The sequence below is a fragment of the Amblyomma maculatum genome, chromosome 2 (genome assembly GCF_055883805.1).
Source record: "Amblyomma maculatum isolate TAMU_Amacu chromosome 2, ASM5588380v1, whole genome shotgun sequence".
Classification (NCBI taxonomy): Eukaryota; Metazoa; Arthropoda; class Arachnida; order Ixodida; family Ixodidae; genus Amblyomma; species Amblyomma maculatum.
The window spans coordinates 18,159,937-18,178,516 of NC_139345.1; the positions used below are offsets into that span (position 1 = coordinate 18,159,937).

General features: G+C 46.2%; 1 protein-coding gene across 5 annotated transcripts in view; it reads left to right on the forward strand.

The window, feature by feature from the left end:
* Nucleotides 1–18,580, forward strand: part of LOC146198079 (uncharacterized) — a 140,633-nt gene that overhangs the window by 55,147 nt on the left and 66,906 nt on the right. The gene's annotated exons all lie outside the window — the stretch shown is intronic.

Here is an 18,580-nt window from a genome sequence, read left to right on the forward strand (position 1 = left end):
GGCACGCTTAGCAATCAAACGCGATCGTAGGAACTTTCGCAAATGATACGTTGTTGCAGTCCTCGAGCTTATAGCTCCCTCTCGACTATACGTAACATGTAACTCATGACAGTTCCAACACCCGGAGTTTCGGAAATATCTGCCAAGAGTGCCATGTTAATCTAGGAAGCGAGCATTACAAGGTGCGGTGTGTGTGCAACAAATTGAAATCCAAGTTGACCGACGCAGCGGTGATCTCAAAAAAAAAAAAAAAAAAAAAAGAAAAAAAAAGGCAATTGTAAAACTGTGCTCCTGTATACACACCGATAGCAGTAACGTCACTGTCGGCTGGTAATAGAAGTGACGCAATCAGCCGCACTTCCGAGAATAATATGGGAGTGGGTAATATAGCTGTGGAGACAATACTTGGAGGAAACACCATTGCAGATAAAGGATAACTTACGGATAGCACTTACCCTCAAAATGGAGTCACTGAAGAAGAGTGTATTCCGCATATTGTTTTACACAGTCAGTCGATAGCGTCTGATGTCGTGTAGCATACTATAGCGCGCACATATAAGCAAACAACCATCTCCTCCTTTCATCCAGCCTCTTCGACATATCACTCACGTTAACAAAGCCTTTTGAAACGCAAACAGCTTAAACTTGACAATTCTTAAGGCACACCAGTGCGGCTTTTGTGCCATGCGTGCATGTCCTGACTTTTGCGCCGTCGAGGGCGCGAGTTGCTCTCAGCAATCAAGGGATACGAAACGTTGGCGCTCCACATAGCAGTAACACTCCAGCCCGGTCCATAGTAAATCAATTTGAGGGGCTCTTTGTTTTCGAAAGAGGATTTACCCAGAAATACATGCTAAAGCTGAAGGTTAGGCACACAATGAGAAGAGTGTGAGAGTACAGTTTTTCGTCGTAATTTTATGTTCATCGAGTATTTAGGGGAATCCCACAAGGTGGAGTAGATGTGTTATTAATAAGGAAGTAATTACTTATTGACATCCACCCAAGCGCAGCCATAAGGCTACAAAGGAAAGCCATACAGCTTTCTCAGCAACTTCGTAGTTAAATAAAAATTCGTCCTGGTCCGAAGGTCAAACCCGGGACCACCGCTTTTCAGGAGCAGTCGCTCCACCAACTGAGCTAACCAGGATGGTCAGAACATCAGGTGGTAAGGCTAGAAGGAATTGAGAGCGCTTGAGTGGATGTCAATGAGTAATCACTCCATTATTAATTTCAAATTCATACCATTCGCTGTGGGCGGCAGGGACGGGACACACAAATATGGCATATTATCCGCGTCGTCCATGCGGTCGTGTAGAGACAAAGCGCGCCTCACAAGCTATACATGGGCGCCACAATCACTGAGGTGACAGGCCTAAAAAATATGTTTCACCAATTTCGCGAAATTTGATTGGCCGCCATCACTGATAGAATCATTCACAGAAAGGAATTATCGAATGCGATTATTTTTTTATTTATTGACTGGAGTGCATAAAAAGCTATCGAAATCGCCCCTCCGCGCTTCGAGTGCTTCCTACGGCAAGGCTAGAACAGGGAAGGCGTAGACACACGCAGGAAATGAAAAGAAAAAAAAAAAAAGAAGGCACTGCAAGGTTACTGCAGGAATTGAGTGGAACATAGAGCAGCAATGTTGGCTCGAATATTCTACACTCGTCGCGTTGACTCAGTGTCGCCGCGGCGGGTGTGAAGTCGCGGGTTCGAGTGTCCACGCTTATAGGCGAAATGCAAAAACGACCATGAGCACGTTCGTTCTCAGTGCACTTACAGAAGTCCAGTTGGTCGAAATTAGCTCAGGACCCTTCACTATACGGCGTCTCCCATTGCCCTCCTTGTGTTGTTTCGGGACATCTAACAACACACGTAGCAGCGTTACCTCATGAGATGTTCATTGGCACATGGTCGAAATATCGGGAAGATTTACTTGGTTTAAAATGAAATTGTGGCTAGCGGCTTCCTTCAGCCCACTTCCTTACAAATACCTCCCCCCAGTGACTTGCAGTAAATCGGCTCTGCGCATACATCTAACGAATCCCAGCGACCGTCCCGAGCTTCGGATACACTCTTCGTTTGATACCACCGAACCTGTCGCTTCATCATGGAAGTATGAACAGAGCATATAATTTGTATTTTACGCGTTATGTACCATGTCTGTACTTCATTTCAGCTAAAACACAGCTTGTGTTTGTTGTCTTCATACCAATTTACACTTCACGGCTAACAGGGGTAGCGAGTTGGAAGCTTCTCGTTTGTAACTATCCAGCTCACTTGCTTGCGTTTTTTTTTTATTTGACCCGAGCTCAAGCTCAGCTTCAAACTTGGCTAGACTGACTAAAAAGATATGAAGAAAAGCATAGTTTATTGGCTTCGTATCCCTCCGGGACCTTGTCTTGCGGGAAGAAAAGAAGTCTGTAGAGCTTCTTCGCACCGGTGCCGGTACCTATATGATTGTACTTTTCTTATTTTCCTCTTCCGGCTGGCACTAGGCTGGATGCTCGGATTGCCGCTAACCAGGCGCGCAAATGCGGAAAAGTCCATAAGTCAGGGGACACGCACTTTTGTCTCCCCCGCGCACTTTCGGCAGTTCTCGCGCACTTCCGGCTTCGCTAGCTGCGTATCGAGGCCACCCGCAGCGGCACAGTCGACGATTGCGGCGAGACAATCCACGTCTTCGGCCGCCGCCATTCCGCTTTACACAACTCCTTTTGCGGTTAAGGGCTGAGATAAAGGGGCCTCTGCCGACGCCTGTAGCAGCACCTGCATGTCGGTCTGGCAGCAACGACAATGGTTCGTCTCCGTAACTGTGGCGCGGCCACCAACGCCTTTTCACTAGGCGACACCTTTGACCGCCATTGTTTTCAAGCCCTTCAAGTTTCGCGTGCGAAGAGGCTGCGTGCCTTGTATGCCCCTTTCACTGCTCGTTGACTGAACTGGCCGTGAGTTCGATTTTCCGCGGTCCCGTTACAAGGCACGCGACATCCCGTGACAGGCTACTGATTGCCGGCTGACGAATTGCAAAGACTCGCCCGGTTACGAAAACAGGACGCTGACAACCCGATTGTCGGGTGTGGCAACCTCTCTCTCTCTCTCTCTCTCTCTCTCTCTCTCTCTCTCTCTCTCTCTCTCTCTCTCTCTCTCTCTCTCTCTCTCTCTCTCTCTCTCTTCTTCCTCTCTTCCTCTCTAATAGAGAACGTTGAGCTAGTTGGTTTAACATCTTGGAAGAAAGCAGCAGACCAAGCAACAAAACAGCAAGCAAAACAAAACAGCGTTGTCCTTGTGTCTGTGTGTGTTTCTTCTGTTTTGTTGCCTGCTCTGCTGCCTTCTTCCAAGATGTTCCGCCTCTCTGCAAGCGACATTAAGCGGATCTGAATAGGTTCACGGTGTCGGCCTCACCGAAAGAAAGTGAGCGTGTTCAGCCAACACCACCTGTATAGACTAGCTAGTCTACCGGCGGTGTTAGTTCAGCTTGAGGGGGCACATTTTCGCGTCGCCTTGCAATAAGCTGGCAACGCGACAATTGAGACCCTGGCTTCTCTTTGCAGGGAGCGAAGCAGACCGAAAGGAAATTAACTGCGCTTACAGTAGTGCACGCAGTCTTAGTAAAAAGAAAAAAAAAATATGCAGGTTCACACACACACACACGCACACGCACACGCACACACACACACACACACACACACACACACACACACACACACACACACACACACACACACACACACACACACACAATCTTTTGTTTGTATGTCTTCCAACCGGACGAGCGGTGTTGCATCAATGCAAGCTTGTTAGGTGCATTTTGTGTTTGTTTTGTTTTTCCGAATATTGAATTACACTTCTAAACGCTACACGGAGGCCGCGAGAAGGTTTTTAATAAAGGACTCAGGATTAACTTTAACAACACTGGGCTTAAATTTCGCTACTAGAACAGTTCTTCAGCAGTAAATTGGGCGCATCATCGCTTTACCATCATTTCGATCAAACTGATGTCTAGGGAAATGCATCTAGTAGAATGATAAATATTTCTATAAAGATTGAATAGTGACATAAGGTTGGTATTTGCAGTGAACATCCACGTGATGGCTCAGAGGCGTTCGACTTTGGGGCCCAGTTCGCGGAATGATAACCCCCGGCAGATGTACTATAAACGAAGTCGAAATTTCAAACAATATCTGCAGCGCTACGCTGAAGACCTCCGGGTGAGCCAGTTCATCGCTCCGTGACGTTAACCTTTGTAATACATACCACGGTCCCAGGCATGTAGCCAGGATTTCTTTTTTCGAAAGGGGCAATTAACCGTACCTTCTTGGCTACGTGCCTGACATGTGCACTTCACGAGCAACTAAATGTAACCCACACTCTATTTAGCGCAGTTAAAATTTTGTAACAACGTTGCAACCGTGTCCGGAGGCTTCGAAAACGATTTGTCCCAACGCGCCTGAGTTACTGTGATGCTAAAGAAGTGCCCTTTGAGAAGGAGATAGGCTGGGCTTTACACGTTCTCTTCTGGCGAGTGAGCCAGCGGAGCGTGTAAAGATCAAGTATAGGCTTCATGTATGTCGGAATCATACAACTGCACTCTGGCGCGCAAGCTTCGCCAGATCTCTGCCGCCTTTGAGGCGCCGCCAAGTCACGCCGACACCGCCCCGGATGTGTGACACGCGACTCGACACGCCTCGATCACCCGTTTGTCGACGGCGCATGTGACGAGCGGCGCTTGACAACACTCACAAAAACAGGGCCTGAGCGCGCCGACAGCTGGTCGGGTGATAAGCGCGCTTGGGCATGGAAGTCCAAGGCTGCTACTCTCGCGTATGCGCGATCAGTCGCGTGTCGGCACACAACTGCTCTGCTCGGATTCCTCCTTTACTAATGCGCGTTTCGCCGACGCACGTGCCTGCCTGCTTGAATTTTCATCAGTCCGAAAAACCACGCTTCCCACACTTGGCGACGACCGGCGTGCGTGCCCGACTCCGCTGAACCCTTCCTGTCTCCCAGCCGTGGGGAGAAAAGAAACAACAAAAAAAAAAAAAAAAAAAAAAAAAAAAAAAAAAAAAGAAAAAAAAAAAGAAGAAAGAAGAACAACGCGACGCACTCTTCGCAAGTTTCTTTGAGCTCCTTGAATGGTGTGAAATCGATGCATAACATGGCATGCACACATACGCATCAGGCCCTCAGTACCTTGGCTCTGGCTCAGTTACTTTGAGTAGGAAACGTGCACATTTTAGGCTTCAGCGATGCGATATTGAAGAAAAGGAACATCTCTTCATTTTCTGTTTCTAAACAACGTTAAAAGTGAAGACAACAGCAATAACAAAAAAAAAAAAAAAACATGCAGTTGGTATACCAAACAGAGTATTCTAACATGAATATGTGTGCTAAAAAGAAAAAAAAACAAAGAAGAAGAAACAGCCTCTTTTCAGCAATAATCCAAAAGGACTAACTACTTGGTTTGTTCGAAGTCTGCAATTTTCGTTCAGACTAGGATATGGTAGCGTTCACAAGAACAGCCTCCCTCCTTCCCATTTCGCTGTGTAATGTATTCACGCTTAACAACTCAAATCTGGATGTCCTCGCGCTTTCCGGCAAGGCCTGTGTGCTTACCCGACATGCTTCATTCCTGGAATGTGCTGACAGCTGGACATTCTCTTTTAGAAGCAAAAAAAGTTTTAAAGGAAAAGGAACGGCTGACGCAGTGAAACAGGAAATTCTAGATGCCATCGCTGGTCAATGTTATTTCGACAAAAGCCATGCGGCAGCTGACGTAATCGATGCATGCTGTCTTTGGGTATAGATGACTCAAGAAATCTATTAATCCAGAGCCGGCCACTGAGCTGTCCCCGCTACCCGCCTCACTTTTGGACGTTAAACCATGTACAGTATCTTACCTGTGCTACGTTAGGATGAACAATAGAATTGTTAAATGTTTATAATTTCCGCGTACCATGCTAAACTCAGCTGTTAACGTTGCCGCTGTACTGCTGCCTGTTTTTAATAGATGACTCGGGCCTAGAAAAAAGCCTAAGACCTGCAAATGTTTTTAATAATCCGGAATACTACAATAATCGTAACGGGCGCACGGTCACGTGACTGGCGCCGGCGCTGGCTGCGTGATGACAAGTGGTCGGGTGCTCAAGACGTGCACGTCACGTGGCTGCATACTGACTGTCTAAGCCACAGAATTCGCCACGTAATGCCCCTTATAACAGACTACGCTGTAAAACACACAAGTATGGCTGATCATATTAGTATATATGTATATATATATATATATATATATATATATATATATATATATATATATATATATATATATATATATATATATATATATATATATATATATATATATATATATATATATATATATATCATGATACGTGTTTGGAGAGCCGAGCAAAATACGATTGTAGTATAGTCGCCGTTGCATGATGTACAGCTGGAAATGCTGCACATCATCTAGCGCCGACTATACTGCAATCGTGTTCTGCTCGGCTCTCCAAACACGTATCTTGTCGTCCACTGGAAAACACACAAAAAAAAAAAGTTCTACACTCAGCAGTACTGATTACAATCTGACACGAAACATCCAGGTGGTAAAACAATGAATTAATTTCGCGGCCTTGAGTCTTGGCACTTAACACTCATTTAGATACCAATAAATAAATACATGCGGTATAGTTTCTCTGTGTTCCTCGTTGCACCTCCATTAAAACTAGTAACGAGAGTCATCACCGTATGACGGTTTTGAACACAATTATTTTAACGTAGCAAAATTCTTTTTCTCAGTTTTTCATGCTTGTACGTGCTCATTGCTACCATACCATGAATGGAAGAAACCTCTGTTCATTATTCTTTTTTATAAATGCAACTCATGTGAAAACACTTACCTGTTTTAAAGTATGTCTAATAAATAAATTGTATTAGTATTATAGGAACGGAAATGAATAGTATCTGTCACTTTCTGCGTAAACATCTGAACCGCGCCATAGTGGAAGAAGGTGGGAGTGAAAGTGAAAAGAGAGAAAGAGGTACCGTAGTAGTTGAGAGGTACGAAATAATTTAGACCACATAAGGATATTTGACGCGCACTAACACCGCACAGCACACGGACGCCTGTCCGTTTCGACTCCATCGAAAAGCAACCGTAGGCGGTCGGGTTCGAACCTTGGGACTCCGGTTTAGTAGCCGAGTGCCTTGAACCACTAATCCAGCGCGGCTTTTTTTTTTTCTTTTTGTCTTTATTGTCTTTATTTCTCAAACGCTATAGGTTGCCAGATTTTCAAAAGTTACCTGGTTTACATGCAATACATCTAATTATAAAACGTTCAAACTGATCACTTCTTTAAATACATTGAAAAACTTGAATACACATACCTGAGTGTTCAAAACATCAATTATCTGTAGGACGGAATCACCAAAATACTGTCGGATGGGCCTGATATGAAGATTAGCATAGCGAACAGCCATTCTGCGTTTCCACATGCTATACAAGCCTTATAACACTATCATATCATACAGAGCACCGTCATCTTTTCTACGGCTAAGAACCGAAATGTATGAGGGTTTAACGGGGCAGAATATGCCTGTACTCAGCTATGGGGCTGAAACGTGGAGGCTAACCAAGAGAGTTCTACTTAAGTTGAGGACAACCCAGAGGGCTATGGAACGAAAAATGGTAGGGGTAACATTAAGAGATAGAAAGCGTGCAGAGTGGGTCAGAGAAATAACTCAAGTTACCGACATTCTAGTGGAAATTAAGAAGAAGAAATGGACATGGACAGGACATGTAGTGCGAAGAGAGGATAACCGATGGTCGCTGAGGGTAACAAACTGGATTCCAAGGGAAGGAAAGCGTAGCAGGGGGCGGCGGAAAGTTAGGTGGGCGGATGAGATTAAGAAGTTCGCAGGGGTCAAGTGGATGCAGCTAGCACAGAACCGGGTTAAGTGGAGAAATATGGGAGAGGCCTTCGCCCTGCAGTGGGTATAATCAGGCTGATGATGATGATGATATGTCTAATAGTTCCCGAATAAGCAGTTGCAGTGTTTGTAACTACAAGACAGACAGAACATTGGTATATGTAATGTATAAATGGCGTGAGTTCTATTAAGGCATGCCTGTCAGATTCAGAAACATGGGGTGCCTCGAGGCACCAGCATCCATGGAGATATCTTACAGAAATGCACACACGAACGTCTTCATCCGTGCTCATTGGCCTCATGCGCAAAAGTGTACTGACACTGCGCCCTCACTGATAAAAGTGCGAGTGGTAGGATTTATAACACTAAGAAAGGTGTAGACGACAACGTTCCTCCTGAGTCCGTTAATTGTCTTCCCCAGCATCTTCCAGAAGCACGAGACCGCCTCCTCCACAAATCGCGGCGGCGTCGACAGATGGAGCCACGCCACGCGCGGCTGCGACGATGGCTTTGCGCGCGGGCCTACTCGCCCTCTGACAACTACGAGCGTTTCGCGTCGGCATGTTCGTTCCGCGTGTGTGCGTGGCGGTCGCAGGTACCCTTCTTTTCTAGCGTTGCGTAACCTGGCTTGCGCCCTTGCGTTGCGAACGCGCCGTGCGCGTCTTCCTGCGTGGGTGTCGGGTCCGGAAAATCAGCTGGCAGACTCCCCGACCGTTCGAACCGGCGACCAAAACTACACAGAAAAAATGAAGGAAGAAGCTAAGAACGAGTAGTAGCCCACAGAGTGATGGCGTGCGCCCTCAGGCTTGGCGAGGCAGCAGTCGCGCCTAAATCTAGGACCACGTGTCGCAATTTTCGCGCGTGGCAGAATACCGTCCGGCGTCGCCATCATTTCTTTTTTTCCTAGCCTTCCTCGCTTGCTTCCGTTGTTTGCTCCCCTGGCCGCGTCCTTCGCACAATCTTGAGGCGCCAATGTTTGTTTTTCGCGCGGCTAATCCTTGGCGGCAAAGCTCCAGCGCCGTCTGATTGACTGGAAGGTCTGAGCTGAAAATGTGCCCATGGCATAGGCCAGCAGTCATCTGTCCGCTCCGGAAGAGTGGTTACCTATGTTAACAGAACGGCGCCTTGCCAGTGTTCTTGAGTAATTATGCATGCAAAGCAGAGTGGTTTTAACCGGCGCGTCAAGCTTATTGAACGAAGTACTTGTCAGCAGCAAATGGGATATTTAAAACAACATATTATACGGAAGTGACTTCCACGTATTGTGCGACCGGTTACAATGCCTGCAATTAACCTGCAATAAGACACCATTCATATCCACATACCTCAGTTCGACGTCTGCGCATAATGGGTAAAACAGCCAGTTACAGTGTTCCGCAAAACACTGGAAAATATGTTTGCCCCGCGCATTCAAGCGAAACTTGCTTAGAGGTTAGTTCTGAGGTGAGGTCTGCATTTCTCTTCTTTATTTTTTTCTTTTTTTGAGGTCTGAGTTCAGAACCTCTAGATCACTTGACTTTTGCCTGCGTAAGTAAGGTATATAGTACGAAAGAATTTTTTTTTTTCCTTATTAAAGTCAATACAAGAACGCAGCCTGGGAGAGAGAGAGAAAAAAAGAGAGATAACGTGTTTTTAAAGAAAACAAAAGACACATCGCCGTGCGCAGCACACTTGACCATGTTCGGAATGTCGAGGAATTCAGTAACTCACTGTATGCGAGCCATTGCACAGACGTGCGCAGGCTTGCGCAGAGCGTTCGAGCTGTTGCCGGAGGAGCAAAGGACAAGACAGTTTATGGCAGGTAGTTGTCTTCACATGTAGTCCTCGCGCTCAAGCGCTCACAAATCGAAGAATAATACAAGCAAGAGGGCAGATGTGTTTATTGAATGGAAAGGCAGATAGTCGGCCGGAAAGTTGAGTATCTGGCCTGCTATCTTGCACCAGGGAAGGGGAATGACGGCAACAAAGCAAGTTCGGTACTATCTCACGTTATTTTTCTCACAGCACAGCGTTTCAGCGCTCCGACACAACCCTGTTCACCTCTGCACGCTCCTCGTGCGCTGAGCGTAACTCCGATAACGTTTTAATGAGATACAGCATTAGATGTCTCATCTAAAAAACGAAAAAAGAAAAAAAGGTGACATTGGCGACAAAATCCGTACATTACATGGAGGGAACTAACGTCACCAGACTGGAAGCAATAACTATACGTTTCGACGTATTTTCATTTCGTCCGTGTCGCTGCTTCCATACACCTTCTTGTAAAGATCTAACCATCAGTTAGAACGTCGGAAGGATTGTCTCGTTCTATACAGACCGGTTTAGAGGTACGTAACACAACCGTGAAAGAATAACACAAATTTCAAATCAAAGGCATCAACAAGATGTTCAGGGTACCAGAGGTCCTTGCACGGTTTTCAACAGCTCAAAATTGCGTTAGATACGCACTCACGAACTACGCAAACTATTTTATCTAACCTTGTTCTGCTTATGCAATTTATCCCACACGACTCGATCCGGCCGTCGGGCACATTGCACCGCGTTGTGCACGCGCGTGTTCCTTCAACTCCCCCTTACCCCCCCCCCCCCTTTTTTTTTTTTTTTTAGCACGCCGGTATCACAAAGGATGCGATCTCACGGAACGACGGAGTGCGATTATCCACTCCATTTTATTTAATCCAGCCTTTTCGCAACTCCTCCCGCGTACAGGCACACGCGGACGCGGATGCCACAGACGTTTCTGTATTCCATGACTATACTGGGAAGACGGATCGGATACTCCCCGCCGCACTGACCGCGTGAATTAAGGCGAATCGCCGTAGCACACTTTCGGAGCGCCTGAGGAGGCGTCCTCCGTGAATGAGCCCGTTCCACTCGCAAACAGGACGCCCCATAGCAAAGGGTCGGCTGGCGATCTTATGCTGCTATTACACTACGGAGCTGATAGGCGTCGGTCGAGAGCGCATCCCTGCCTCTCAATACTCTAGCCAGCACAAAACCGTGCAGTGGAGGAGAACCGAATACAAGCCACACTTACCACCTGTGCGCAGTAGATAGTAGTTCGGACGTTTGATATGAAGTGCCTTGCGGTTAGAAGGCGCATTTACTTTTGAGGAAGCTATAGTCCCTCCACTACGTGCAGTCGTGAAGTTCAGTGCACGATGACGTCAAACATTCGCTGTTGTGGAGTCCTTGTAGAACGTCTTGCGAGTGCTTTTGGTTTATAGGGTGTAACGTCCCAAAGCGATTCAGGCTATGAGAGGCGCTGTAGTGGAGGAATCCAGAAATTTAGACCACCTGGGAATGTTTAACGTGCACTGACATTATCCAGAACACGGATGTCACTTTGTTTCGCCTCCTTCGAAACGCAGCCACCAGCAGTCGGGTTTGAACCCGAGTACTTCGATACAGTAGTCGGGCGTCGTAACCACTGGAACTGACTAATGAAAGCGACTGCAATGAAACGCAGGGAAGCGGAGCTCTCTACGCAAGGCAAATTAACAACGACATCATTAAGAAACAAGAAGAGAGCAGTCAGTAGTGAGCCAGGACACACACTATTTGATATCTATAGCTGAAATCAAGAAGAAAAAGTGAACACGCGGAGATCAGCTGAACGATGGCTATATACTTAGTGTGAGGTAACAGATTCATAGAGAAGGGGACATTGGAAGGGCCGGCACAGAGCCGTGTGGATGGCGTAGATAGGGAAGATTGAAGAGCTAGCGTGTCCGTAGCAAGCTCAACATATATTTAAATAAACATCATTAAGAGTTACACCTGGAGTAGGCGGATATTGTTAAGCCAATGTTAATGATTACACCGCTCAGACGGGTGCGTTGTTAAGCTCACACTTCCCGAATGGCAGGCCTAAGAGAAATCACAGATATGCTGCATGCTTTTAGTGAAGCCCAGTGCACTCTCTGCGAGCTCGAGAGAGGAGAGATGGAGCTCCTTTCATCTGGGGCGGTTCACGTGAAGCATCGCCCCCTGGTGCGACGTTTAGGCTGCGCCGCCGGCGCCGCGCTCTGCCAAAGCGCCCTGCGGGCCGACGGCGGCTCTAATTGCGTTTCGGCCCTAATAAATGCTCCGCGGCGTCCCACATTCGGTGGCCACGGGGCCTCCACAATAACTCACCGAGCTTAGGGTGCCTAGCTGATGCTGCTCTCCGCACGCGGTGGGTCTGCGCGGAGGGAAGAGCGGCTCCCACGGTGCGAAGGAACCGAAGCGCGCTATATGCGACGCACGCATGCGCACTAGTTGTGCTCTGCATGTACACACGAGCGTGTTGCTTTGCAGCCCCGCCTGCTTGCTGCCACTTATGGGCTGTTTTGCGGCTTACTCTTTCTGCTCAGTGCACCCGAGGAAAAGTGTGCCGGGCGTGTTATAGCTGCGGCGAATGTGCCCCTTACAGCTTTCTATGCACTCTGCATCAGCAGCCATTAGAAGGCAACGGGCCATCAGAATTTCTGGTCCTTCCTCTCTGTTCCAGTTCCATACGGCAGCGGCAAAGGAAACAGAAGAAACTCCTTTGTGTTTTCTTTTTCTCTTTTGTTTTGCCTCTTTAGAGCCCCCCTGTGGATATGTACGCAAGCATGAAGCTATAACGCGATCGCAACAATGTTTTCCGTTCTTCGAGCACAGGAAAGACACTGAGTAGATTCAGCCTGACAGCCTGTGATCACGTGACATGATCGGCGGGTGCGTTTCAGAGTCCTGCGCATGCGGCTCAAGTTCTTGCTACACTGAAAAATGTGACGACGCATGTCATCAGCGGCTAAGTTAATCCTGATTTCTTAGATGACTAAACAGTGATGTAAAATGAATCGTCGAGCGACTTTTTTTTTTTTTTTTTTTTTTTTTGCATGCGTATGCCGCGCATTATGAGGCTGGTGAATTAAGCTTCCTTTTGCTAGGCTTGCGACTGATGAAAAGTTGACCATGCAGGCTGGAGAAAATGACCTCATTGCTCCACCAGCGCGTAGAATCAGGCTGGATATTATAACTACATTAAAAGGATATATTAGCAGCGTTAAAATGTAAAGTACCAAACCTGGTGCGTCATTTCGATGGTTCTGTTATGAATAGCTATCGCCAGCATTGTTTACCACCCTTCGTGGCTGGAAGCCTTCCCACCCAATATGTGACGGCCTTACCGGTCGGAAAGAGCATTGATGGCCGTAAGACCTTATGCGTAGCTTGCGATTATAAAATTTTCGCTCACACCATTACGACAGAACGAGATCTTTAACATCCCAGTGTCTCGAGAGCGGTCGCCTCGCTGCTTTCGTCCTGGGTCGGCACAACACTTTGCCTTCAAGCTGACGTTGCGCGTGAAAATTACGCAAAAAATGTGACCTGAGAAGAATTCACAAAAGTTTTTGAAGATCGTCGTTTCGTTGCACGCATTGGCAGTACCCACGTCATCATCATAGTCAGTACAGCAGCGGCCTGACCACACCAAGTGCAGGGAAAAAGGCCTATTTCTCCCATATATATCCAGTTAACGCGGTCTGTACATGCCTACTTCCACCACCTGATCCCCGCAAAGTTTCGAATCTCATTCAACGACCTAAGTTTCTGACGCCCTCTACTTTGTTTTCCTTCCCTCGGGATCGCATCAGTTACTCTTAGCGAGCATTGGTCATCTTGCCTTCGGATTACACGTCATGTTAATTCTCATTTCTTAGTCTTAATTCCGACTATAATGCCATTAACTCGTGTTGGCTCTCTGACACATACTTCTCGCTTCCTCCCCTATGTTACTACTATCTTATTCTTTTCCATAGCTCACTGCATTGTCCTCAATTTAGGTGAACCGTCCTCGTTACCGTTCACGTTTTAGGCCCTATAAGTTAAGATACAGCTGTTACACGGGTACTGGCAGACGACCGCCCATGATCTGAGAATGCCTGGCCCATGCACGTCTCAGAATTGGTCGTCGGCGTTGAGACCAGATTTACCAATTAGGACTATGTGCCGCGGGTTAATGACGAAGGAGATAGTGCGAGAGGATTAAGAAAGAAATAGCAGTACGTGACTCAAACTGCCAAACCGAAGTTCAAGCGAAGGTTTTGCTCTGTCGGTCTCTCTCTCTCTCTCTCTCTCTCTGTGTGTGTGTGTGTGTGTGTGTGTGTGTGTGTGTGTGTGTGTGTGTGTGTGTGTGTGTGTGTGTGTGTGTGTGTGTGTGTGTGTGTGTGTGTGTGTGTGTGTGTGTGTGTGTGTGTGTGTGTGTGTGTGTGTGTGTGTGTGTGTGTGTGTGTGTGTGTGTGTGTGTGTGTGTGTGTGTGTGTGTGTGAATAACACACGTTTTGTTGCAAGTTTAACGCTGCAGTTTATTTCTTGATTAACACCGATTCGCGCGTCCGTGGAGTAGTTGACCATTGTTCGAATTTCGGTTATGGTAACCTTTGCCCGGATGAATAATTCGAAGTCAGGTTCATGGTAGTCCTTCGCTGTGTGATTGGATGTTCTGTTGGGACGTTAGCAGTAGCAGTAGGAGTGAAATGAAGTAGCGCACGTCGTTAATGTGAAACTAGAAAGAGAACGAGGGTGCACCGGGAGCAGCACTCTTGTGGAGCCCGAAATCGGAAAACAACATTTAAATGGTGAATATTAAGAGATCCTAGAAAGACGAAAATTAAAATGCGACTGACGATGCAGAGATTTCGCATTACATTCCATGGTCGCTTATCAAATTATTCTTCCGTTCTAGGGAATTTTCTTGGTCATCTCTCCTCTGTTCTCAGTGGCAGTGGGGTTTGCGATTTTGGGGCGCTGGCCATTTAGCCTAGTCCCCGTTAATGTCTGTCTAAGAAAGTGTAGAGGGAATAGAGCGGAAAAGCTGGAGCAAAACATGGGCAATTAAAATTTTCGAAAAGGAATTTGTCCTGCATTGCAATAATGAGCAGCTTGGACTACTCTTGAAGTACTGGCCGTGACCTACTTTCGTAGCAGTTCGGTACATTATGTTTTAGTTCGTTAATAAACTGCAATATGTGCCTCCTAGTCACTGAAACCGGCATAACCGTCGTAATTAGCTAGCGACACATGAGGCCATGATATGCAGCGACCTACGTTCTATTTAAGGATGCGCAGGTATGATTGGAACATTTGTAGCATGTAATTGACAATTTTCAACGTTGAGAAGTCACGACAAAACCAGTTTCTTTTGCTGCAACGAGCTCCACCATCGACGTAAGAAAGTAACGGAGCGAAGCAATAGCGCTACGAGCTAAACGCCAGCTAGGCTCCCAACTGCAGAGGTCGCAACGTTGTAAAACGTCCCATCGTCCTAGGTCGAACCATTTGGTGCAGTGACAGTTACGACCATACAGTTACTGCAGTTGTTGACTGCTTTCACTTGCCACTCTAGTTTAGGGTGCCTTGATGTCAGCGCCGCCTACTCTAGTTGCGTCGCTGGCGCCATCTGTGGAGCGCGAGGAGAAACGAGGCCGCTCCACCGCGGCCGGACCGGAGAAAGCGCGCTCTGCGAGCGCTTCCACCATTAACTCCATGCTTCCACCGCTTCCACCTAGCTCATTTCATCCTGCGTTACTTCATCCTGCTCGCATCACAACCCTCGACTCAAGTACGTTTATAGCCAAAAACCGCTATTTCTATATTTCTGCTGCATTTCTTTCTTTCTTTCTTTCTTTCTTTCTTTCTTTCTTTCTTTCTTTCTTTCTTTTTTCTTTCTTTCTTTCTTTCTTTCTTTCTTTCTTTCTTTCTTTCTATTACAGAAAGACGGAGCGAAAGCTAAAGGCTACAGAGCCTGACAAAGGCTTCCGCTCCGGATGACGTTCAGCGTGCAGTTTGAAAAACGTATACAAAACATACAAAATAGCACTTCGAATCATAAACACAACGCGCAAATACAGAAATTTGATTGCATGAAACTGAGTCACTCCAAATAACTATGGATAAGAAAAAAGAAATACCAAAGATTGGCATTTTATTGCGGATTGCTATGTAATAAACCAACTGCAATTAATGAAACAGATGAAACATACCGCTGTAGACGATATCAATAAAACCGTTTGTTGATATCGTCTGGTGGGTATATGATATGTCAAGGAAAGTTTTGCTGTTGCAAGAATTCGTGTAACAACAGTAAACCAAACAGATGAAAAGCTTGTCGATAATGTGACGAGTGTGTATGGACACTTCGAAGCAGAGTTGCATATAATTTATTACATGTAATCAGTTAGTTTAGCGAAAAGTGATGTTTCGGGGGATTCAATTTTTTTTCTCTGTGATTGATTAACCAGCTACTTCTTTACAAGAAAAGTTGCAGGGTGAACACCTCCTTGACGACGTGATTGCATCAAATTGTTCGGTTGCACGATGGTGTGCATGGCTACTTAGCATGTCGCGCTCTTCGCTGTCTTCGGTGTTGGTGTAGCCTCTGCTGGAATCGCTTCCAGTTCCTCAATTTAAGGCCGAATGACCTGCGCAGATGGGCTGTACAGTGATGCGAACATCATGAAAATGTAGAAATTAATGAGTATACACGATTAATAAACAAGAATAAGCTAATCAACATTTTTTACATTTATATTAAGGAGTAACATATATTTGCGAAATTAGCCGCCTTCATCAAAGGTGAGTCCCCTTTTTAAAATTTTCTCGCAGGTAATGTGGCTGAAATATAGAATGTGAAAAAAAGCGCGCCTGAAAGCTTGTTTACTTGGCTTTTACGCATATACATGCTTAAAATGGCCTCGCTGGAATTTCTTTTACGCATCAAATACAGACGAGCTGTTTGCGTATTTTATGAACATGCAGTTAAGGTGATTTGATTAAAATACGACGCGCAGTAACGTAATTTTATATGTGTGTTGCGTGAAAGCCAGCACAACGACCTTTCAGACGAATATTTCTGACATTTCACGCCGTATTTCCTATTAAGAAACGATGCAACAATGCAAACAGGTGTTCATCTTTAATGCTGACGGCCTTCAATTTCACAATATTGCTCATTAATTAAATATAAAGAGTTGATTAGATCAGTTTATTCAATTAATCGTCTAACCTTCAGCCTCCATAACATGCATAATATTTACACGATTGTACAAGCCACCTGCACAAACCGCATCGAGTTATTTAATGCTAATATTTAAAATGCAAATTTGTAAACCGTAAAACACAATCCACCCAATATATTCCGCACTTTTAAACTTTTGGTATGGTACATCTGCATCATTCAGGTTAACTCTACTATACTGTTTACAGGCTTTTGGTCTAAACAGTTAAATGCCCGTATCTCATAAATCTGTGCTGTGTCTTTTAATGAAAAGATGATGTTAGAAACGTTTGTTGAACAAGATTGGCACATTGGCTGCTAACTCTCATACATTCACATCGATGTGTCCGCGAAGGTTTTGTTGCGTCCACGTGGCTCTGCCAGCTAGTCTTTGTTCTTTTGTGTATAACACCGTAAGCGAGCATGGCACTTCATGATTCATCGCTGGAGAGCAAAAGCGTCATTTTCTTCCCGTGTACATTTATTATAAACTAATGAAGCGTGCTTTCCCTTCGTATATAGCCGCGTGTAGGCACAAGAACACTTCTTGGAACTTGCTGACATTGTCACAAAAGTAATGTGGAATAAAGGCGCAAGGCTTCTGAAGCAGGCCACTTGGTCTTAATTGGCGCACCAATGATAGAATACCATTGCATTTTCTACTTTTGGGATTCGCTGACCAGGGCCTTGCGCCTTTAAATGATCTGGCATCCACTTCTTTAAAAACAAGCCCTTGTTATTCGGCAAAAGAGCAGCGGGCCACGGAAGGCAGACACTGAAGTAAGAACTGCGTTCCGCGTAAACATCCTCGCTGCGGAACTTGCGAAGCAGTTCGTTCTACTGTAAACGCCGCTGATTTCGGCAACGTACGTGCGCTTTCGGAGTTTCGGAACGCAGGAAGGTATACGCACGTGCGATAAACATCCCTGCGCTTCTGCTGGCCAGAATCAGAGGAATGATCTACGGTACTGTGCGCTTGTTCGCATCCTTGTGAACGGGCCATATAGTGTAGAAAATTGTTTAGTTACCCACACTAGGGGGTGGTTATTTCAATCTTTCTAGCGCTGATAATAATTTTCAAAAGGGTGTGCAAGCCAGCCTGCGCGCTCTCAGTGCGTATGCATGTGAAGGGCTCCACCCGATTAGAGTGAACGCGACTGTCATCATTTCGAATTGCTTCGTACGCGGCTGCTGGGTCAGCACTGCTGGAAATAGTGGCAGCATAACGAAGTCATCTTTCGCTAATTCAGTCCCTGAAAAAGAATCACAGTGTATAAAGACGGTCATTAGACGCGAGTCGCGAGGACCCTCCTTGAATACGGAGTGGGCAACCCTTTTAAGGTCGCGTAAACTCATCCTCCCCTCCTCCCATTATCATTCAGTCACTGCGTGACAACGTCTGACCAGTTGACTAATCCCCATTTCTGTGCATGCGCGTGATGCCGTTATTGCGGCTGTAGCTTGGAAGTCAGGAATAGTTAAATAGTAATGGTTCGTGACGTATAGGACTGTCCGCGTGGCCGTGACGCCAGCGCCCTTGGGGAAGAATGGAGCCATGCAGCGGGGCGTGGCACGGTAGTTCCTGAGCGTTGGGGGCGTTCGCTGACACCGAGAAGATGA